The 25526-nt window shown below is 37.7% G+C and overlaps 1 long non-coding RNA gene across 1 annotated transcript in view; it reads right to left on the bottom strand.

The window, feature by feature from the left end:
• Window positions 1-266: 266 nt before the first annotated feature.
• Window positions 267-25526, bottom strand: part of LOC141512663 (uncharacterized) — a 133818-nt gene continuing 108558 nt past the window's right edge. Inside the window, exons 3-4 of the long non-coding RNA XR_012475560.1 lie at window positions 7999-8243; window positions 267-581 (exon numbers count right to left, since the gene is read on the bottom strand). This is a non-coding gene — a long non-coding RNA (uncharacterized LOC141512663). The remainder of the gene's footprint in view (window positions 582-7998; window positions 8244-25526) is intronic.

Raw genomic sequence — 25526 nt, 5'->3', positions numbered from 1 at the left:
AAGTGAGACATATTTCTGTATCTGGTCAGTATGTCAATGTCTCCATTGATTGACTGTGCTCATTTGCTACAAAGATTGTGGTTTTCTACTTTTTATTCTTGAGGAATAAACATATAGGTTGGGTCGGGGGGAGTGGAATTAGCAATAGAGCTGCCAAAGAAAAAGAAGAGAGTCATTGTGAGGGATCCTTTTAAAGCACAGAAGTGAACAGAAGGGAATTAGAAGAAAACATAGACAAAAATGTCAAATTTATTAGATATATTTTAAAAAGCAAGCACTACATAGAAATTTATGGCTTTATGTACATAGTACAATCCTCATTTTCTGTCTAAATCAGCATCAGGGTAATCTAAGGAGTCACAAACTGTCCATGAGTTAGGGGGGGTGTTTACGCCAAGCAGGTGAAAATTTCCCTGGTGGAATAGAAAGTTGAGATTTGTTCCAACGGCTATCAAGGTGACTGAAGTAGGTGCTGTGGAGCACTTATAGCTTGGTTAAACTTCAGAGACACCAAGGTCATCCTCTGCATCCTAGGCCATCGGGAGTTGTCCTGACTTTTGTCTGCCACTGGACTGATGATTCTGCAAGAGAGAGTAAAAGCTATTGACTTTGTGCAAATTGTAATTCATTTAAATCCAATTCACATGCAAGTGAAGACAGCACTCCATGATGTCATTGGTCCTCTTCAAAAATGAAAGACAACATCAAGAATTAGTTTGTTTATATCTAGTTTGTCCAGAGTTCTGTTTGCTTGTTATCCTCTCCCTCCTCCCCCAATAGACTGTGAGCCCATTGAGGGCAGGGCTTGTCTTTTATCTTTCTTTGAATATTCAGTGCTTAGCACAAAGTTGTTGCTTATTGATTGACTGATGTCAAGCCATTAAAAACATTAATATATATGCTTATATAAATATATGTATATTAATTTCCATTGTTGACTTAGCTAATCATGTGTAGAGAAAAATGAACTGTAAATCAAGACTTGCATTGATTCTTGACTCTATCACCCATTAACCATGGCAATGCCAATCCTATGAAGTGTTTTATTCACGAAAATCAATGATGTTGATTACCCAATATTCCAGATTTAATATCTGTAGTGAGATTTGAACCAAGTCTCTACACTCCTTTTAAGAGTTGGCTCAGGTACCCCTTTTTCACTCTACTGGACATTTAGGACCCATTTCACCTCTTTAGTTCTATCATAGAATCATCTTAGAGCTAGAAGGGAATGAACTCATTTTCATGGACACGAGGCCATCTAGCCCAACCTGTATTTGTATAAGAATGCCCTTTATAATTTACCCAAGTGGACATCCAGGCTTTGTTTATAGACCTCCAGGTGGGTCAAACCCATTGCCTTTTGAACCATCCATGCTTCTTTTGAATGTTCTGGTAGTTAGGAAATTTTTCTCAGTATCAAAGCTAAAGTTTTTCTCTATAGCAATATACTATTCTAAGATTAATTTCAAATTAGTTCAATTCAGCAAATATTTGTTGGGCACCTACTATATACTTGATTAAAATGTGAATGCAAAATAGTGCCTACAGTCAAGGAATTTACATTCTTCTAGGAGTCAGATTGTTGAAGGCCTTTCTATGGACACAAATGAACAAATAAAATGCAATTCAAAGATGGAAAGCAGACTAACAAGTGGAAAGATCAGATAAGTTGCTTGTGAGAAAGGTGACCTGAACTGAGTCTTAAAGGAAATGTAAGATTTAGAGAGATGGATAGGGAGCCATGTTGGTCCAGGTACAGGGAATGGCTTAGACAGAAAGAAATGCAGGCTGACAATGGTATTTTGAATCCAGAGAATGGCCCCTTTTGGCAGGAATATAAAATTTATGATGGAGAATAATGTGTAATGAAATCATGTCACAAAATAAGGCTTTGAGGTTCTGTTGCTTTTTTCAAATTTCATCTCATAATCACAGTTATTTCAAGGTGTTCCTTGGATATAATTAGGTTCACTCCATGTTCAGCATTCTAAACGGTCTGTCTTATTCCTTCCACAGAATTGTTGTTGGAACCAAATATTTCTTGTTTTCAGAAAAGTATTAGAAATGGAAACTTGATTGATGAGGTTTGAGACAGGAATAAATGGTAATATATATAATAAATAAGGGCACAGTAATTTTAAAAGAAAGGTTTATTGGCCTAACTATGACATTTCTTCTAATAACTCAAAAGTCTATAATTTAATTTACAGAATGAAATGTGGAAATCAATTATTTAGTCCACAGTATAGCATAAAGGATTTTAAAAATTATGTTTAGAGAGGAAACTGCCTGATTTATCAGTTGAATTTAAAAAGTGAGCATTTCCTATTGAAAGTAGTTTTCCATTTTCAGAACTCTCTGAAGAATTCAATCATATTCAGTGCAACAAACATTTATCAAGACCATACTACGAACAAGATGAAATATGATGAAATCCTGTCCTCTAGGAGCTTTCAATCTAACATGACAAACAAAGCAAGTAAACAAATAGTCATGAGGTACAGATGAAATATTATAAGAGATTAGACATTATAAGATCCATTTCAGTTGGGAAGTACAATAAAGGTTTTAACATATAGGAGCTGTGTCTTGAAAAAATGGTGAAGGTGATTTTAACAGGTGATGATTGTGATGGAGGGTAAATATGGAAGTTCTGTCGAGGCATGAAAGAGAGAAGGATGAGATTAGAAGATTGAAGTAATCCCATCTCATTGGAACATATAACATTTGAAAGCATATTGTGTATACTTTGACTTCAAAGGAAGGTTGGAGTTACATTGTGGCAAGGATAAGGAAATGAAAATTTATTCATTGAGCCCTTTGGAACCACTGAAAGTTTTTGAGGACAAAAAGTAATGGTTCATCAGCTTTGGAAAGGATAGATTAGAAAGAGGTTAGACTGTTTCCTCATCTGTAACCTGAGTAAATGATCACTGAAATTCCCTTTTCTATTTACTCAAAAATCATATGATTCTTTGATTTTCTTCAAAGGAACTGGCTGAAAGATCACTTAAGAAGATGTTTTTTGTTGTTATGTTCAGTCATTTCAGTTATGTCCAACTCTTTGTAACCCCATTTGGGGTTTTCTTGGCAAAGATACTGAAGTGGTTTGCCATTTCTTTCACCTCATTTTACAGATGAGGAAATAGGGGCAAAGGGGGGTTACTTTAGTCCAAAAGAAGGGTCATGGAAGTGTGAGACAAATGCATTGACAAGATGGTAGAAAGAAAGAACAAGCACCTACTATGTCTCAGACACTATGTTAAGAGCTTTATAAATATGACTTCATCTGATCTTCATAATAACCCTGTAGTGTGGTATTATTATTTGTTTCTATTATTTGTTATTATTAGTTCCACTTTGCAGTTGATAAGAAGCTAAAGTACATGGAGGTTAGGTGACTTGTCCAAGGTCACACAGCCAGCAAGCATCTGAGGATGAATTTTAACTCAGATCACGCTGATTTTAGACCCAGTCTTCTAACCATTGTACAACCTTGCTAACTCTAAAAGGAAAGGATGTTGATGGGAAGAGATATGAAGGCAGTATCAATAGGTGACAACTTATTAGGAAACAGAAAGAGTGAACAATTAAAGGTGATTTCTGATTGATTTTGATCCTGGGCAAGTGGGAGTATAGTGCCCTTAACAGAAATAGCACTTCCTCATGCATTTCCTACCTTCTCACCTTTTCAATGGCCATTCCTTGTACTTGATATATGCTCCTTCCCTATCTCTATATCTAAACAAAAAAATCTAGTTTTCTTTAAGAGTCAGTTAAACAATGTAAAGACTAACAGACTGCCTTCTGTGGGGGTGGGGGGAGGTGAAGCAAGAGTAGGGGGGAAAATTGTAAAACTCAAAATAAAATCTTTCTTAAAAAAAGAGTCAGTTAAAGTATCACCTTATACATGAGGTCTTTCTTGATAGCTCTTAGGATAATGGTACTTTCCTTCTCCCACTCCTTCCATCACTTTTTATCAATTATGTTTATATCTATATCTATATCTCTAGATTGTTTTCCCTGCCTAAACTGTAAGCTCCCTGAGGGCAAGAACTTTTTTTTTTACTCTTGGTTTTATGTTCTCCAGCCTAGCACATAGTAGTTGCTTAATAAATGCTTATTGATTGACCAATTGATTCATAGGAAAATTGGAAGGAGGGACAGATTTTGAAAAGGAGATGATGAGTTTAATTTCAGATATAGTGAGGTTGAGGTCCTGGATGCACATATAATGGGAGATGATACTATCTTAGAGCTCAGATCGGGGAGGTACTTCAAGAGTCATCAGATCCAATACTTTCATGTTACAGATGAGGAAACTGAGGTTAATTGACTTCAGTTACAGACTTCAGAAGTATAAATCTGATGATGGAACTCTAAAGAAAGTTTGGGAATAAAAGTCTAAGAAATCTAAAAGTCATCCATATGAGGAGGTCAGTCAAACCAAGAAAGTGGAAATCAAGAGAGGGAAAGAAGAGAATGGCCAAGAATAAGACCTTGGAGGCACATATCAAATAAGCTATATAAATGAAAACCTTAATTAAAGAACACAGAGGGATGAAAAACCAACAAAGGAGATAGAATAAGAGAGGTCAGACTGGTGAGAAAAATAGAACCAGGGACAAAGGGAGGAGCCACCAATAGCAACAAAGGACAGAGCAAACTACTGTGTCAAATACGGAAGAGAGGTCAAGATGAATAAAGACTAGTCATTGTGAAAAGAAGAGAAAGCAGGATTGGGAATTCTGGTGTCATCAATGTGTAAATTATTTTTTGTTTAATAATTCAAATTTATTCACCCTGAAGGTGTACTTGACATACACAATGGTATTTATGGGAAGAGCATTTACCAGAACAGCTCTTAAGGTTCACATAATAAAATTGTATTAAAACTGCCTAAATTAATTTGCTAAGGACATTGGAACAGTCTAGGCTAATGGATTTTGCCTCTCTAGAGAATGTCTACTCTTAAAAGAATAATAAACGAAAAATAAAAGGGCATCCTTTTCCTATTCTGCACAAGGGCTGCCATTCCCCTAGCAAGGAGCAGGAGGACTTTGACCCAACACAGAGTTAGTCCATGTGACCCCTTAGTCAGTGGAGTAGAGAGATCATTTATTCAGTGACAGAAAATTCTTGTTTCTCCTCTCCAGGGTCTGAATGTACTGGTTCAGCATCTGTCATATCCTGTTGACCTTAGAAACAGGAAACCAGTCTAGAGTTTCTAGCTCCTTATCTTCCCTCATTGGATTACTGCATCCCATCTGCTTGAAACACTTAGGTAGGAAAGGAACTCACTAAGGAATAAGGAGTGAGAGAAAGAGACAAGAGGAAAAGAGAATGGGGAGCCTACCTTAGAAAGTCACGGAAGGGAAACTCTGGATGTGAGAGTAAATTAATTAATCAGAATGGCATTATCAATCAATATTCAATCAACAAGAATTAATTGAGCATACCTATTGTATGTCCAGCACTATGATAGGAATGCAAAAAAAAGTTAAAAAGTCGATTCTTGGGGGGTAGCTAGGTGGTGCAGTGAATAGAGTACCAACTCTGGAGTCAGGAGGATCTGAGTTCAAATTTGACCTCAGACACTTGATACTCACTGGCTGTGTGACATTGGGCGAGTCAAGTAACACTATTGCCCCACAAAAAAACCCCAAAAAACCAATTCTTGTCCTCAAGGAGTTCACATTCCAATAGGGGAGATATAATAAAATATGTGGACAATAGAGATAAATGAAGTGATTGAAAGGTAACTTTAACATTAGCTAAGGAAGGTATTAGCAGCTGGGAAACTAGGAAAGACTTCCTGCCAAACGGGCCATTTGAGCCAAGTCTTAAAGGGCCCCTAAGGGATTCCTAGAGGAGATTATAAGGAGAAAGTTTGAAGATGAAAGTGAAGATGAAAGGGGAAGGAGCAGGTAGGTTGCATAGTGGATAGAGAACTAGCCCTGGATTCAGGAGGACTGGAGTTCAAATCTGCCCTAGACACATAATAATCGCCTAGCTGTGTGAACTTGGGCAAGTCATATAACCCCATTGCCTTAAATAAATTTAAAAAAAAATAAAAGGGAAAGAGGTAGAAAAACAGAATCTGAGCAACAAAAGTCTAGTCATTGGTGCCCAGAAAGTGGGATTGTTATTAATTATTATTATATTAATTATATATTATAATATAAATATATTAAAATATAGTCATATATTAGAAATTCTATTTTGTTATTATTATTATTAAAGATAGCTAAAACAGGTATTACAGGAAAAGTGATGCTCTGCTTGGTGGTTTCCTTCACAACTCAGCTCCTTCAGGAAGCGTCCAGGGGCTATTGTTCTGATCTTATCTGGTTACTGGACCCAGATGACTGCAGAGGAGAAAGTGAGGTTGGTGATTTTGCACAGTCCTCCCTCACTTAAATCCAATCACTTGCATGGCATGGCATGGCATGGCCTCACCTCCATGATGTCATGTACTTTTTCAAGAGCAAAGGACAAACAACAACTTTCTATAGAAGACTTTTCCAAGATCCCTCATCTACCCTTTCACATCCACTGCTAGTGCTTCACCTGTATTTATTTCCTAGATATGTATATATTGTTCAGTTGTTTCAATCGTATCTGACTCATCTTGATTTTCTTGGCAGAGATACTAGAGTAGTCGCCATTTCCTTCTCCTAATCATTTTACAGATGAGGAAACTGAGATAAAGAGGGTTAGTGACTTACCCAGGGTCATACAATTATTGAATATGTGCAACCAGATATAAACTCAGGAAAATGAGTTTTCTTTTAACTCCAGGCCTGTTAGTCTATCCACTACATCAGCCAGCTAACATATGTATGAGTATATATCTATATCTATATCTATATCTATGTCTATGTCTATGTTTATATCTATCTATGTCTATATCTATAGCTATCCATATCTATATCTATTTCTATGCATATATATATTTGTATGTCCATGCATATGGATATGCTTCTGTATACACATATAAATATGGAGAGAGCTATATATGTGTGTGTGTATAGATAACTATCTTTGTGTATAGTTACCTCCCCCATTGGGATATGGAACTCTGAGAAAAGAGGAGACTGTTTTTACCTTTCCTATCTCCCCAGAATTCAGCATTTAGAATCTGAAACAAAAACTCTTTTTTTTTTTTAGGTTTTTGCAAGGCAATGGGGTTAAGTGGCTTGCCCAAGGCCACACAGCTAGGTGATTATTAAGTGTCTGAGGCTGAATTTGAACTCAGGTACTCCTGACTCCAGGGCTGGTGCTCTATCCACTGCACCACCTAGCCACCCCAAAAACTCTTAATAAATATTTTTTGGCTGAGTGTTCTCTGGATCAGAATTTTGACTAAGATGGAGAATATATACCTCAGGGTATCTTTCTTGGTAGCAAAGAATTATGTGTTCCGAGAGGATTAGGAAGACTATCTTCATTCTAGTTTTACAGACTATAGAATGATGACTATAAAAATGATGAGACTCTTAAGAGTCTTAAAGAGATCATTTAATATATCCTCCTGCTATGAATCAAGACATCTTCCCAGAGATTCTTAACAAAAATCTGAGATACGCAGTGAAAATTTGAGCTATCCAGGGGTTGCCTAAAGGAGGATGGATAGCTAGATAGTAAGCACTAAAGGGACTTATCTGAACTTTGATCTCCTCCAGTGCCTAGCATAATGCTTTAAACCACAGGCATGTGTGTAATGGGCCAGAATAGTGGTACACCCTGAAGGTACAGTCCCATGAGTTCTTTCTCTCCTTTCAAGAAATGTCCTCATTTGCAATTCCAATGAAATTTCAGAGTGAGCAGGCTGGTGAGGAGTCCTCAAGACCATAACCATACCAAAAAAAAACCCCCTAAAACAAAAAAACAAAACAAAGCAAAAAAGACCATAACCATACTAGGATCAGTTGAAGAAGCTCCAGTACTCTAAACACAGCTATTCCCAGAACATAGAGGAGGCTTAATAAATACCTGGTGAAGTGCTGTCTTAGTGCACAGGGATCTAAGTTACACAATGCTCTACTTTGGGTCATTTTCTTGCTCAATCGCACTTCCACCAGAGGGCAGACAGGGGAAAGAAAGAGAAGGTGGCCAAAGTCAAAGCCATCAGTTTCCGGAATTGCTCTTCTGTCTTCTAAGTGGGTTGGTGCAATATTCTTGAACTCCTTAGAGCATCAATATCCCTTCTGTCCAGCTCCCAGGGGGTTATACAGCCCCTAGAAATGATAGAAATTATCACTGTGATTTCTGGTATATATTTTATATAAATACATAAAGTAAGCCTTTCATTAAATGCTATGAATATTTGTTTAAAGTGATCATCTCTTGAAAGGTTAATTCTTAATCATCTACATGAAAGATCTCTTCCGTTCTTGGAGTTAGCCAACATTTACACACAGATTTGGTGAAGTCTCACCAAACAGAAGATGACTGAGGACATTACAAAAGACAACAGACAATTTTGCTGGCATCAAAGTTAAAAGTGTTTTTGTATGAATAAAAAACTATCTAGAATCAGAAGTATAAAGTGGGAGAAATATTTGTACCAAATTATAAATTAATTTGTATCAAATTTCAAAAAATTGGAAAGAAACACAGAGAGCCATTCTCCAATAGATAAGAGGTTCAAGGATATGAACAAACATTTTCAAGAGAGGAATTTTCAACTCTAAAAGAACATTTGAAGACCAACTCCTAATCATCAGTAGTAAGAGAAATTCCAATTAAAACAATTCTGAGGTTTCCACTTGTATCCTGCAAACAAGATGGATCTTTAAGAGTTTGGGTTCCTCTTTTATTCAGGGCTGCTAGAATTGGAAATTGGGGGAATCGATCCCCCAATTACATCCTACAGGAGTAAAAGAATTCCTTCCCTCCATGAAGAAAGAGGCTAATTTTCATTTTGTCTTTGTCTTAACATCTAGCCTAGGACCCTGCAATGAAGGGGAAATAATATGCAGCGGCTAGGTGGTGCAGTGGATAGAGCTCCGGCCCTGGAGTCAGGAGGACCTGGGTTCAAATCTGATCTCAGACACTTAATAATTCCCTAGCTGTGTGGCCTTGGGCAAGCCACTTAACCCCATTTGCCTTGCAAAAAAAAAAACCTGAAAAAAAGGGAAATAATAAATGTTTATGTGGGGATTGGATTAGAATGTATTCAGTTGTCCAGAAAGAGCTCACCCCTATTATTAGTCAATCAATCAACAATTATTTATTAAGCATCTGCTGTTTATTACAGGGCAATGTGTTAGGTATTGGGGACATAAAAGTAAAATGATAAATAGTTCCTGCCCTCCAAGAGCTTACATTCCTTAAGGGGAGACTGCAAGCAAAATATTAAGTAAATACAATGTAATTTTAGTGAGAGAGGGACAAGAATGTGAGAGTTTAGGAGAACCTTCCTGTAGGATGTCATTTGTTTGACAAGAAGCAAGAGATTCTCAGAGGCAGAAGAGATGAGGAAGTGCCTTCCAGGGACGAGGGGCAGGCTACACAAAGGCATGAAGATGGACAGTGGGATATTACGGATGAAGGCCAGGCTGACTACAATTTAGAAGGCATAAATAGGAAAGAGGCATAATAAGTCTGAAATATAGCAGAACTAAGAGCACTTTGTGTTTGATCTTAGTAGCTGCTTAGAAGCAACAGGAAGCCAATGGAATTTGTTGAAAAGGAAAGTAATGCCACTGTTTTAGGAATATGATTTTAACTTCTCTTTGGAGGCTGGATTGAAGGAAGGAGAGGTTTGAGTCTGGGGAATCAGTTAGAGGCCACTGCAACAGTCCAGGTTACATGATCATTTTTGTACTTTAAAAAAGTGTTCCAGTCCTAACCTTGATCCTTCCAAAGAACGTAATCCTGGTCTTCTTTTTTTAGTTTTTTTTTTTTTTTTGCGGGGCAATGGGGTTAAGTGACTTGGCCAAGGTCATACAACATGTAGTCGTCCTGGTCATTTTAATCATTAACCGATCATTCAGGTACTTCTTTTTGTGTGTGTGTGTATCCAGTAAATACATACTGAGAGGGATAGAAGCAAGGTTGAACCGGCACCTCCTCATGAGAGCTGACTGTTAAATTTTCCAGACTGAGCATTTACACTTCAGAACTTGGCAAAGGTTACAAATTAGGGATGATTATGTTGTTGCTTGTCTAGGCTTAAAGGAATAAAGTATTAATGGTCTAGATTAAACTTTAAAAGCTGTTTTCTTGTTTTTGGAAGTTGTTGAACATTTAAGCACCCCATGGATAAAGTCATATATGACCCATTCCCTGCCCTCAAGGTGTTTGTAGTCAGCCTATAGAGACAAGTCTGGCTGAAGAAATAATGACATCATGATGACATAAGCAAGTGCCAAATGGTGAGATTCTGCTGTGTTGTAGGTGTTTGCTCCCAGAAGAGAGTTCAATGTGGGTTGGCTCTGGCTGCCCATTTATGAATTAATAGTCTATTAAAAGTAAATAAAAGTCTGATCTAATGCATAGGAAATGTATTGTTCCAGTACTTTGAAGTTGAATGTGGATGTGGACCAAAAATCCCTTTTTGACTTAGTAGATTGTCATCTTTCTGGGACCAAAATAGTCATAGGATGACCTCATCATCTTGCAAAATCTCATGAGCCTCTGTTCTCTACCTCATCACTACTCTCTCCCTCTCTGATTGGAGAATGGGGCTATGAACTCCAAATCTCCATTTAATGGAATAGCTTAGCTCAGATCTCTCCTCATCTCTGACCTGGCTGCTTTACCTTGGGATTTCTCTGATTGGTTTCTTTCCCAAGCACCATATTTTCTTCTCCTCCCCTTGCCCACCCTTCTTAAGCTTCCATTTGTGTATAGTCTTCCTTCATTCTTTGTATCCTCAGCACTTTGAACAGTTTTTGGAACATAACTTTGCTGTTGCTGTTGAGTCATTTCAGTCATGTTCAACTCTCTGTGATCCCATTTGGGGCTTTCTTGGCAGAGAGAGTCCGGGATGTTTTGCCATTTTCTTTTCCAGCTCATTTTATAGTTGAGGAAATTGAGACAAATAAGGACAAGTGACTTGCCTAGAGTCACACAGCTGGTGAGTATCTGAGGTGGTCAGATTTCAACCCATGAGGATGAGTCTTCCTGATTCCAAGCCTGCTACTCTATCTACTGCACCACCTAGCTAGATCATAAAAGCTGTTTAATAAATATTTACTGACTATTGATTAAAGAGCTTCTCTGGATTTTGCTAAATTGCCTCTCAGACAACAGATATCATAAGTCATTAGCTCTTACTTGATGCAGGACAAAGGATGATTGATCTGCGGGGAGGGGCTAGCAAAATACAATTCCCAAATTCTCTGAATGTGCCAAAGCAAAAACATTATGAGAAAGATTTTCATATTCATGGATCTTGCAAGAATGTCACCATCAGTGTTTCAAGGCAACACTGATCTTATAAGATTTTAGAACTACCACCTTTGGGGACAAGAGACAGGACGAGTCCCTCAGAAATTCTGTTGGTTCAGAACACACACAGAGTATTGTGTTTAATATGGGATACCACAAGTTAGCTGGAATGGACACAGAATTCATTGGACACAGTTGTGAGAGATCTCCATGGCTGTCTGACCTGATGAATACATGAATCCCTATTACCACATATCTAACATCAACCTGCTTAAAGATTTTCAGTGGGGGGGGGGAATACATTTTCCCTTTGAGACAACTCATCCTGAATGACTTTTGGGGATAAACCTTCAATCCAGGGTACATGAGAATTAAGAAGGAACTGTAGGGTGTTTAATTTGGAGAGGAGAAAGCTCAAATATGCCATGATTACAATCTCTGAAGGCTTGGGCAGGTTCAAAGAACATTAGATTTATTCTGTTTGATCCCAGAGAGCAGAACTAGTAGCAATGAATAAATATAACAAAATGACAAATTTAGGCTGGATATTTAAAAAAAAAACCTAATAATTATATTTATCCCAAAAGTTACGGAGTAGAGTAAGTGGGGTAAGTTACTGAATAGTTACATACGCAATAAGGTTAGGACAATCTCCAGGCAAAATCTGGATGACCAGCTTATAGTATAATCAGGTATATTATGGCTAGGATTCTTTTGTGGGTCTGGCATGGCTGCTGAGATCCTTTCCAAATATGAAATTCTGTGATTCTGACCCAGAGAAAAGGGACCAAAAAATGATGATTGGCTGGGACTCCATGGAACAGGAATCCGATTTCTTTCCCTCCCATCCAGCAAAGTCCTTGTGACAGGGACATGAGTAACTACAGACAGGGAGGTCTGCATCAAAGGAAAAAAGGATTGGAAAAGTCATACCAAAGGAATGTGGCCAGAAAGGCCCTCCCAACCACAGCTGCTACCTGAACATCCAGGATTGGCAATGAACCAAGGAAACATGCTGAAACTGCAAACCTCAATGACAAATGGCAAAGTTACAAAGGTTTAAATCTGAAATGAAAAAAGGAACTGTTTTTGGCCTGAAGAAGAAAGGAAACTCAAGGCCAGTCTTGGCTACATTATGTTTCGGGAGGGAAAAAAATTCAACCATGTTGTGAATCAGGTTCTCCTAACAGCTTGCTATTTGAAAACTGAGGGACCAGGATGTTCCCTGTCAAAATAATTAAATCCATCTAAGGCTTGGAAAAACATTCGAATGCATGAAGATTGTGGTTAGAAGACCAGATTTAACGAGTTTACTTGCATTATGTGAGCAGTGCTTTCTAAATATTGAAGATGCCAGTCTTGGCTTCGGTGTAGGAGATTGGTGGGCTGCACTTCTGCACTTGCTTGGAATTATCAGTTACTGTTCCAGCAAGTGTGTGTATATATGTATATGTGTGTGTGTGTGTGTGTGTGTGTCTGTGTGTCTGTGTGTGTCTGTGTGTGTCTGTGTGTGATTGAGCTGCCCTGGTGCCCTTCTCCACAGTATCTCTGAACACGTAGCACAGAAGGGAAGATGGAGAGATAAACTTACTGTGTCAAAGATGAGAGTGGTTCCTTCATCAACCTCTTAGTAGTCTTTGGGATTGTAGGAGAATCAAGATGAGGACAGATGATCCAGCCTGGTGTAATGGAATGAGTATTGGTTTGGGGGTCAGGAGATCTGGGTTTATCCTCTAAAAATGAAGACCTTTCTTGACCTCCCCCCCCCCACCAGGCATCAGTACTTTTGCTCCAGTCAAAGACTTTGTATTTACTTTGTATATGTGTATATTCATATGTGTGGTTTATATTTACCCTTCTGTTCCATCCCTCCAGAGGAATGGAAGCTCAATGTGTAGGTGTTTAATGGTTAAGGGTCCTGAATTTACATCATATGAAGATCCATTGAAGGAACCTGGGATATTTAACTTAAAATAGATTCAGTGCTAGGAAATAGAGGTAATTTTAAGGTTATTATTTGGATAAGAAATTAGATGATTCTATTTGGCCCTAGAGAACAGAACCAGGGGAAGAGGATTGGAAATTATAAAGAGGCATATAAAAGCTTGATGTAAGGAAAAACTTTTTAGAACTGAATATAAATTGGATAGGGAGCCCAGAGAAATGATGGCTTACCCTTCCTTAGATGTCTTCAAGTTGGGGTTGGTTAATACTTGTTGGGAAAGCTAGGTGGTGCCACAGTGCATAGAACATGGGACCTGGTGTCAGGAAGACTCATCATCCTGAGTTCAAATTCAGCTTCAAATAATTGGGCAAGTCACTTTTTGCCTCAGTCGCTACCATCATCTCATTAAATTGGTTTATTCCTCACTGTCCTAATCTGTAAAATGAACAGAGAAGGAAATGGCAAACCACTCCTGTATCTTTGCCAAATGGGCTCATGAAGAGTTGGACACAACTGAAAATGACTGAAAATACCACTTGTCCTGTTTGCTTAAGGGATGGAGCTGCTGAATTGCCTTCTACCTCTCAAATACTGTGATTCTGTGATTGAATGATTGGATAATCCAAAATCCCTGACAGCTCTCAATCCCATGACCCTTATTCCACAGGTTAAATTGCTACAAGAGATTCCTGGTTTTTTTAAAAATTAATTTTCAAAGCTTGTAATCTATTTTTTGTGTTTGGAAAGGATTATACATTTTGAATGTGTTCTTTGGATAGTAGATAAGAAGAAACTGACCTCAAAACCAGGAAGACCTTGGTTGAAGTGACACCTCTGACACATCTTGACTGTATGACCCTGAACTAGTCATCTCTCCCAGAGATCTCTCTAAGACTACGCACACATTGGAGAAAAGTTTCTCATCTGCTTTGCTTCAGGAAGTTCCTCCAAACTCTCTATACAGTGGGTGTCAGTAGAATATAGAGGAAAAAGCAATGAATTTGGAGTAAGAAGACCAGGTTTCTATCTTTCTATCTGCTAACTGGTGACTTGGAGCAATGCTTTATCCTGTATAAGTTTTGTTTTCTTCATCTATAAAATGAGGGATTTGGAACAGATCCCCCTGATTCCTCTCATCTTTATATCTTGTCCTAAGTCTCAATCAGATCTCGGGTCTATTAATAAAAAATGGGTTATAATTCTTCTTTCCTCCAGAACAGACAACAATTACATGACCAACTATGTACAACTCTTCCTTTGAATTGAAGGGTCCTAAGAAGACAGGTACCCTGTGGTTCTGATGACCATTTCTCTGGTGACCAAGTTGGCAATTAACAGGAATGAAGGCAACCCAGTAACTGTGAAAAAGAACTTTACAAGTAGAGGATCCATAATGCTAACTCTCTGCATGTCTTCCAGTAAGTCATTTAAATTATTTACACCTCAGTTTCCCCATCTGTAAAATGAATGGTTTGAACGCCTAGTCTCAGGAAGAATTGAGTTCAAATATGACCTCAGAACCTTATTAGTTGCGTGACTTTAGGCAAGTCATTTAATTCCTGTTTGCCTCAGTTTCTTCATCTGTAAAATGGAGATAATAATAGTGCCCACCTCTTGAGGTTGTTTTGAGAATACAGTGAGATATCATTTGTAAAGTGATTGACACATAGTAAATGCCATATGTATGTTAACTATCATCATCATCATCATCATCATCATCTCCATTATCATCATCATCATTATATGTTCTCTAAGGTTCTTTCCAGTTCTGGATTCATAATTCTTTGAGTTAGAACAGAAGCCAAGTATCACCTTTCCATCTTTAGCTCTCGCCATCAGAAGGCACTTTAATTTATAATGATTCCTTCCCATTTATGAAAGAATCCCAATGCTCAATAGAGAATGAGAAAAGGCTGGCTTTGGTCATCTCCCGGACCTCAATTCTCTGCTGCCTTGCTCATTCCTTCTTGAGTAAATACTGCTGGGAATTCCAACCCCACCCCCCACCCCCACCAAAATGAACAGCACAGAAGAAAAATATCAACAGGGCCAGACCTAGCCAAAAATGTAAGTGGAACAAGGGAAACAGATTTCTATGCCTGGCATGTTTCCCATGTTGGCACTAACTAGAATACATGCCATTCTCAAAATTTCATTGGCATCTGTGATATTCCTAAAAGCTGGATGATCAAAGTCCCCTGAAGATCTTCTGCTTAGTTATGTGGTTTTTCCTGCCTCTTTTCCTTGACCCAGGCTCCCCCAGGCCCCTATAACTGACACTTTATACCACTGATAAATTGTTCTATGGTTGTGTCATCCTTCCACTCAAAGCTATTCAATGGTTCCTATTTCCAAATAAATAAAGTTCAAAGTCCTTGGTCTGGCATTTAAGGTTAAAGCCATTTCCCCAGCTTTGTCTTATTCTTCCCCCTTCAATTTACTTTATCCTTAAATCACATTGGGCTTCATGTCCTGAATTTTCCCACTTCCTTACATTGACTTCTAGTTTGTCTCTCCTTTCACCTCCATTTGCCTGTTAAATTCAGATGAGACCTTGAGATGTTAAGAAACTTTCCCAATGTCACAATAAATATAGAAGATGTAGGATTCAAATCTGTCCTCTGGTTCCATATCCTCCGCTCTTTCTATTCTTAGATTATTCCCCATCCAGAGGAAGAAAAACAAAATAAAACAAAAAACAACCTTTCAGAATCTGATGAACACTTTATAAAAATAATAGTTGATACATCTCTTTCCCTTAATCCTAATTCCTCATACTAAAAATTACTAAACTGTAAAGATGTTTATCCAAATATGTATGTGCAATGGTAACCTGTTTGCCACTGAGGGGAGGGGGGGTGGGAAGGGAGGGTAGAAGGAAATTTTGTAACTTTAAAATATACATGTGTATGTGGATGAAAATAAATAAATATGTTTTTTTAAATAAAAGGAATTTGGAAAGGATTGGGAGACTAACCTGGTGATGAACTGAGTGCTTATCACTCAAGGACTTGTAGGGTGAAGCTTCCTAAATAATGTTCAAAGTAGTCTAATAGTGGAAGGTCATCCCTTGGAAAGTATGGTCTCTCCTTCACTGGAAGTCTTCAAATAAAGATTAGAAGACCCCCTGGTAAGAGTGGAGTAGTAGGAATTGTTTTTCAAGTATTGAGTAAGATATTTTCCCACTCTGAAATTCTATAATTCTGTGATACTGTGACCTGCTCAGGAGGTCATAACTCTGGAATGGGAAGTGAGCTTAGAGGTCATCTCTCTAACTTCCTTTTTTTTAGCAAATGAGGAAACTAAGACCAACCTTCCTCACTTGGTTGGGAAGTTGGCCATAGGTTAAGGACTTTCTCAGCTATAGAGTTTCATAAATAATATTTACTAAGACATAAAGGGTTTCAGGCTATGTCAATGACAAAAAGTATCTGCATCACTGAAATCACAAATCCTTGAAGATTTTAGGTATAGGACTTTCTTTTTCTTCCTTAGGGATATGATTTCTCTCTCTCATCACATTCAACTTATATCCATGTAAACCATGGAAACAATGGAAAGACTAAGAGACTGCCTACTGTGGGGGGTGGGGGGAGGGAAGTAAGATAAGGGGAAAAATTGTAAAACTCAAAATAAAAAATTTAGGTATAAGGAAAATCGTTTCATCATGTTTGTGATAATACAGTACACTGAGATCTGTCATCTAGAGTCATTTTTGTCTTGTTAATTTATGATTCTCTTTTCATGAACAAATCATAGTTTTACAGCAGTAGAAGGGAGCTTCAAGGCCACCTAGTTCAAGTTCATATTTCATACAAGATTCTCCTTTGCTATATCTCTTTCCTCAAATACTTCCTATAACAGGGAGATCACTACTTCACAAAGAAGACTATCCTATTTCTGGGCAGCTTCCTTGGTTAGAAAGTTCTTCAATAAATTGAGTCAAAATATGTCTTCCTGCTGTTGCTTCCACCCATGCAATATTCTTTCATCTCACACCTCACCACATGCTCTTTGATGTAGTGACACCAGTGTCCATGCTAATATACTTCATCTTTCGATTCTAATCATTTCTTGGAGTTCTCTCCTTCCTCATCTCTACTTCTCGGCTCTCTGAAATCCCAGCTAAAATCTTACCTTCTACAAGGAGCCATTCCCAAATCATCCTTAAAATTCTAGTCCTTTCTTGATTATTTCCAATTTATTATTTTTATAGCTTGTTTCTGCATAATTACCTGTGTGTTTCTTCCATTAGATCGTGAGCTCTTTGAGAGGAGAGACTGTCTTTTGTCTTTCTTTATATCCCAGGTATTTGGCTTGGTCAATATACAGTAGGCATTTAATAAATGTTAACAATGGTCTGCTTTCTGGGGTTATACAAAATAAATTTAACCCCTTCCCCATGTAGTATCTCCTCAAATACTTGGAGAAGCTATCATGTCCTCCTGAAATTTTTTCTACTTTTTTCTTAAGCTAAACATCCCCAGTTTTTTCAGCCATTCATCACATGCCATAGTTTCAAATTCCCTTCCCATCTTTGCTGCCCTCCTCTGGACACATTCCAATTTGTCGATGTCTCTCTTAAATGTGGTTCACAGAAGTGAACACCATGTACTAGATGTGGTCAGAACAGCATAGCACGCAGTGGGACTAATGCTTTGCTTACTGGATACTGTATTTAAAAATAAATAATGTGGCTTAAAATTGAATTAGCTTTTTTGGTCAGCTACATCATATTATTGACTCATATGGGGCTTGGAATAAAGCAAAATTCCTAAGACATTTTGAAATGAACTGCTTCACCTCTCCTGAAGATAGTTGTCTAATTAAATTTCTTAATCTAAATGTAAGACTTTATTTATACCTATTCAATTTCATCTAGTTAAATCCAGACTATCATTCCAGCCTGCTGAGATCATTTTTTGAAACCTGATTCCATTATCCAATATATCAACAATCTTGTCCAGCTTCCTGTCATCAGCAAATTAGAGAATTGTGACTTGTATTATATATATATATATATATATATAGTCATTGATTTTTAAAATGTTGAACAGGATAACATTAAAGACTAAATGTAGCAGTCGACCATTGAAATCCCTTTCCAGGTTGACATAGATTCATTAATCAATGCTTTGGGTCCAACCCTCCAGCTGGCCATGCATCCGGCCAATTGCTCCATTATCTGGTGTACACTCCTTTATCTCTTGCCCCAGAGAATCACCAGAGACTTTGCTTTATCAAAATCCTGATACACTATGTCTGAAGTATTCCCCTGATTTACCAGCCTAATAACTTTATCCAAAAAGGAAACGAGGTTAGTTTGATATGACTCCTTCTTGGTGACCTCATGCTGACTCCTGGTGACTACTACTTCCCCTTTTAAGTACTCACAAGCCATCCCTTTAATCTATTTGGTGAATTTTGTGAGCAGACACATTGAACTCACCATTGAGCAGTTTGTAGACTAAACCTTTTGTCCCTACTAGTAAATAGGAATAGTATTTGCCCATTTCTAGTCTCTCAGAACCTTTCCTATTTCCTGGAGCTCCTCCAAGATGACTTACTGGCTGTAATTCTATAATCACTTGGCAAATTCTGTGATTTGTCTGAGTCTGAAGACTTGAGCTTCAACACAGAATTGATTTCTTTATTTCCTCCTCACTTTCCTGGACTCCCATGCTCTTTTAAGCATGCATTTCAAACTTCCTAGTCTGATGATCATATTCCTTGATAGGGAAGGTGGAAGTTGATAATAGTCAAGGACATCCACTTTTTCTCTGTCATTTGTTAACATTTCATTATTGGAAACTATCCTCATTTCGGGCTCAGAATTTACCTGGAAAAGGCCTTTTTTATTATTCTTTATGTTATTTTTTTCCTAACACCTCAGTTGCTGACCCAGTTCATATCAATCAATAAAGTAATCAATAAGCAATGCTTTTGCTATGTAACATACACTATGCTAAGCACTGAGTCAAAGTCAAATAGTTATTGACCTAAAGGTACTTTCATATGGTTTATTGTTTGGCATTCAAAGCTCCTACCAAAATAGCCCTTTCCAGTATTTTCACACATTACTCCCCTCTATGAACTCTAAAGTGTCAGCTATATTGAGTATATATGACATGCCACCTCCTTTCTCTGGACCTTTTTACTAGCTATCTCCCATGACTGGATCTTTCCACTCCTCAGCTCCATCTCTTAGAACCCTAGTTTCTTTTAATATTCAACTCAAACAACACATCCTATAGGAAACTTTTCCTGTTTCCCAGTCCCCCATTGCTGGTACTTTCCTTTGTAGGACTCCTTTCAATCTAGTTTCAAATACTTATTAGCCAGGTGATCTTGGGCAAATCACTGCCTCAGTTTCCTCATCTATCAAACAGTATAATAATAGCCCTGACCTCTGAGGGTTGCTATGAGGATCAAAGGAGAGAATACAAGTATACCTCAATTTATTGCAAATTGCAGATTTTTTTAAATCAAATTAAAGGTGTGTTGAAACCCTGTATTAAGGAAGTCTATCAGAACCATTTTTCCAACCACCTGGGCTCACATCATGTCTCTCTGTCATATTTTTGTAATTCTTACAATATTTAAAAAATTCTCATTAATACTATATCTGTGAGGGTGATGTGTGATCAGTGATCTTTGATTTTACTATTGTAAGTGCTTTGGTGAAATATGAACCATGTCCATGTAAGGGAATGAACTTAATCGATATGATACAAGATCTGACTCTTCTGCTGGCTGGTTGCACCCTGTCACTCTCTTCAGGCCTTCTCCTTCTCTGACACAACAATAATGAATGAGACCAATTAATAACCTATGATGGCTTCTAAGTGTTCAAATGACAGGAAGAGTTAACTGATGTAGCAATCTTCATTGTTACCTTTACTTTGCCACAGCCACCTCTACCTTCAGCAGCCACCACCCATATCAATCAGCAGCCATCAGCATCAAGACAAGACCTTCTACTAGCAAAAATAATACAATCTATTGAAGGCTAAGATAATGGTTTGCAGTTTTTAGTAATCAAGGTATGTATTCTTAAAGATATGATACTGTTTTACACTTAATAAACCATAGTATATTATAAACAAAATTAATTTCATATGCTCTGAGAAACCAAAAAATTCATGTGACAATTTTAATGCAGTAGTCTGCAACCAAGCATGCAATATCTCTGAGGTATACTTATATTTGTAAAGAATTTTGCAAGTCACATATTAAATAAGTTTAATATACTTATCCATGGACAACCTAAATCAGATTACTCACTGTGAGAGGGAGGGGGAGGAAAGGGAGGTAGGGAGAAAAATGTGCAACTCAAAATCTTATTAAAAAAAAAGAATGTTGAGAACTATCTTTGCATGTAGTTGGAAAAAATAAATAATTTTTTTACAAGCTCAACAACAAAAAAGAACTTTGTAAACCTTAAATCACTATATAAATGTTAGCTATTATTATGTGGTATATATAATATATGCATATATGATCTTCCCTATCATAAAATATAAACTTCTTGAGGGCAGGTATCTTTTTTGCTTTTCCTTTATAGCTCCAGCCAGCTAGGTGTTGCAATGGATAGAGCAACAGCCCCTGTAGTCAGAGGGACCTGAGTTGAAATTCAACCTCAGAGACTTAATACTTATTAGCTATGTGACCTTGGAGAAATTACTTAACCCTGATTACCTTACAGCTAGGACCATCTCCAGTCATCCTGATTCAAATCTGGTCACTAGATCCAGGCTCTGGAGGAGAAAGTGAAGCTGGTGACTTAGCATAGCCCCCCTCATTCTAATCCAATTCACTTGTCATGGCATCACCTACCTGATATCATGGTCTTCTTCAAGAATGAAGGACAAACATCATCATCATCATAGCCCTAGCACTTAACACAATGCCTAATATATAGTAAGTGCTTAATAATTGCTCATCTACTGATTGTTCCCTTCTCCTTTTGCATTTGTTCTTATCCATCTTTAAAAAAAAATTTTCAGAGAGCTCCCTTTTCTAACATATGGGTGATTTTAGATGGCTCTGCTCTTCCATGATTGTCTAAAAATATGAAAATGGGAAAAAGTCAGAAAGATTTTAAACTATGTGTGCATATTATAGAAATACAATAATGAAAATGCCCAGTTTGTCAGTTTACAGGAGGTTGTGGAAGGTTATATTTTCCCAAAGATACTTGAATGTATCAAGGATCTGTAACTTCATTGATTGGGGTACTCCCTCCATCAATGCAGATTGCAATCTTTGTATGTAGATGGTTCTAATAGAGCCTGAAAAACTCATTACCCTTGTCAATAGAGGACTGTCTTTAGAATCAGACAGATCTCAGTTCAAGCCTTGACTCTTATACCCACTTTATGCTTAGGGTCTGAGACCTGAGTTGAACTGAAGTCTTTCTGACTTCAGTCAGGACTCTAATCACTGGACTACCTAGATACTAGTTGAGAGAGGGTGTTTTCTCAGTGGGATTTCCCCATCCTAATGAAATCATAGATTTAGTCTAAAAAACCATTCTCACACATTATCTCATTTGGGCACCTTCGAATCAATAGGCGTTTAACTTGCAGTAAGACAAAGCCTAATGGAATTTGCTGATGATGACCTAGGACAAGAATCTAATCTAATGTAGGTTGCCATCTGTGAGTGAGGATGACCTCACTTCAATTAATCAATCAACTCACCAATAGGCTTTATTAAAGATCTCCTGTTCTCCGAGCAGTACGTTTGCTAGGTGCTGGGGACATATTAGTACAAAGAACAAAACATAATCGTTTGAACTGTATTTGGTATGGGTTATTTAGAGTACCTTATGGAGAATGTTATCCAGAGCTCCCACACATTCAGGGCAGGCTGCCCAATCTTACTCATTAACAATGAGGGGGTTTCCACTCTTGGAACTAAAGAAGGAGTCTTTGATTGCTTCTATAGTGGTATGTGAGCAAAACAGGAACTCTCTTCTCTTATGTGAGATTTTCAGAAGAAAAAAATGAGCCTCCCATATGTCTAGTAGAACATAAGATAAACTTAGGAGAAAGGGTTCCCTATCATACCTCTGTGGGATCATAACCCATTTTCTACCACTGCAGCCAAATCTGTCAATGTTTGCTTAGCTCACAAAGGACCATCAGCTATTTGGTTCAGTTATTACCCAGAGGATGCCCCAAAAGATAGAATGAATCTGTTCTTTTGGCAGGATGAGTCACTGAAGGCTAGGCGATGTTTCAGCTATACCTCTGTCCTCTGCCGTTCAAGGGGGCTAAATAAACAATATCAATTTTTCAGCTCTGAAAGAGGGGAGAGAGGTCAAAAGGTGGGAGCAAGACAGAGAGAGAAGGGGAATCAGGGAAGGCAGGGCAATGAGCAAAAGTTTTGAGGATTTCCAACTATACTATTGTTTTTCTATATTTTCCATGTATGCATATATGTGCTTATATATAATAATTCACTCATGTATAGGTATGCATACATACATATGTTCTATGTATCATGTAGGTGTGTTATACATATCTATGCTGCTATTCAGTTGTTTCAGTCATGCCCAACTCTTTGTGACCCTATTTGGAGTTTTCTTGGCAAAGATACTGAAATGGTTTGCCATTTCCTTCTCTAGCTTATTTTACAGATGAGGAAACTGAGACAAACAGGGTTTTAAGTGACCTGCCCAGTATTACAATTCTAGTAATTGTTTGTGGCCAGATTTGAATTCAGGAAAATGGGTCTTCCTAACTCCATGCCCAACACTCAATCCATTGTGCCAGCTAAGTATGTATACACTGCTTTTATACATGTTGATAAGCATCTGTACGTATGTGAATGCGTGTGTTTACAGTGAAATCCTTCACAGAATTTCAGAGTTAGATGGGATTTCTTAAATCACCAAGTCCTTCATGTAACTGAAAAAAAGAATCCCTACTTTAACTTATCCAAAGAAGTGGGCACCCAGCCTTTGCTCAAAGACTTCCAGAGAAAGAGTATGTGAGGACATGAATTCAAATCCTTCCTCAGACACAATCAACCTGTGTGACACTAGGCAAATCGTTTAACCTTTCTCATTTTCAGTTGCCTCATCTATAAAATAAGAATGATGGGAATATTTTCCTCACAGGTTCTTGTGAGGATCAAAGGAGATAATATATGTAGAGTAAATGATTTTCTAGAGCATAGCCTCAAAGTTCTTCACCAACCCCATTGTCCTTCTCTGTACTGGAGACAGGAAACCTATCTTTAGAATTTAGTACATAAAGTCCCTACACAAAACTTGACTATGTATTATAGCATAAGAATCTCATAATCAGGGCGGCTAGGTGGCGTAGTGGATAAAGCACTGGCCTTGGAGTCAGGAGTACCTGGGTTCAAATCCGGTCTCAGACACTTAATAATTACCTAGCTGTGTGGCCTTGGGCAAGCCACTTAACCTCATTTGCCTTGCAAAAAAAAAAACCCTAAAAAAAAAGAATCTCACAATCAAATGCAGAAAGATGGAATATATTAAATGCATCCTTTTCAGATTATAATGCAATAAAAATTATATATAATTAAGGGCCATAGAAAGATAAGCTAAAATTAATTGTAGACAATTATGTAATGCACTTTTCTAAATTTAAAGAGTTCTGCCAATGTTAACAATTATTATTTTGATGATAGCAGTAATTATTATTATTGCTTCTTGTGATGAACCATTACACTTTGGGGTGACTAAGAAATTAGGAAATTTTTTCTGACGCCACATTTAAGTTTTTCTCTTTGCAACTTCTCCCACTGTTACTAATTTTAGCCCCTAGTAGCAGAAAAAAGCTAGAATTTTTTGTAGACTCTTCCAGTCTACCAAAAAGGAGTTATCATGTCCCTGAATCATCTCCTCTCCATGCTAAACAACTCCACCTCCTTCAAATGATTTTATATGGCATAGACCCAAAGCTCTTCACCAACCCCATTGTCTTTCACCAACCCCATGTATAAGAGACAGGCAACATGCCTTTTGAATTAGCACATAAAGTCCCTTGAGGCTCTTAGTAAATGATCCCCAATTCTGACTCTGATTCACCCATTTGTGGCTTACCACATAGAACAGGTGCTACTTCAGCTGACGATCATTTATTAAGAATTTTGCCCTGGACTGAACTTAGATGTGAACTTACAAGTTGATGGTGATTAAAAAAACAAACCATGGTCCTGAACCTTTAGGGATTTATAATCTAGTTGTAAATATGTAAAAACCTGAGAATAATTATAAGCAAGTAGTCAGTTAATAAATATTGATTAAGTGTCTACTTAATTTATTAAATAAATATTGATTAAGCATCTTCTAGGCACTGTGATAAGTGATAGGGATACAAAGAAAGACAAAAGATAGTTCCCGTTCTTTTTTTTTAGGGTTTTTTTTTTTTGCAAGGCAATGGGGTTAAGTGGCTTGCCCAAGGCCACACAGCTAGGTAAATATTAAGTGTCTGAGAATGGATTTGAACCCAGGTACTCCTGACTCCAGGGCCGGTGCTCTATCCACTGTGCCACCTAGTTGCCCCAATAGTTCCTGTTCTTAAGGAGTTACAATTGAATGGGGGGAGACAAGAGTCAGACAAGGATAAATTGGGGACAATCTCAGAAGAAAGACATTAGGATTAAGGAGGAAAGAAATCAGGAAAGGTTTCTTATAGAAGGTTGGATTTTAGATGAGACTTGAAGGAAGCAAGGATGTCAGGAGATGAGGAGGAAGCAAGTTCCAGAGATAACCAGTGAATATTCTTGGGGTTGGGAGAAGGAGCGTCCTTTACAATAAATAGCAAAAAGGCTAGTACATGACTGCCAGTACAGTAATGTATAAAAAACCCAAAAAGTAAAAAGAACGGGCAATAAAAATTTGATTCATTAAGTACCTACTATGTGAAAGGGAAGGCAGGACCATATACTGGCTGGGTGACCCTGGATAAGTCACTTAAGCATTCTGTGCTAGAGGCAGTTAGGTGGCACATTGGACCTGGAGCCAGGAAGATCTGAGTTCAAATCTAACCTCAAAAAACATATTAGCTATGTGACCTGAGCAAATCATTTAACCTCTGTCTCTTTCATAGGATAGTAACACCACCTGCTCCTCAGGATGATCCAATATTTGAAGATGCCTTAAAACATTTTCTTCTTGTGAGAAATCATAAGGAGGAAG

This window comes from Macrotis lagotis, chromosome 2 (assembly GCF_037893015.1).
Source record: "Macrotis lagotis isolate mMagLag1 chromosome 2, bilby.v1.9.chrom.fasta, whole genome shotgun sequence".
NCBI classification, from domain to species: Eukaryota; Metazoa; Chordata; class Mammalia; order Peramelemorphia; family Peramelidae; genus Macrotis; species Macrotis lagotis.
The sequence above is the reverse complement of the archived record's forward strand: the minus strand, read 5'-3'. Positions and strand labels throughout refer to the sequence as shown.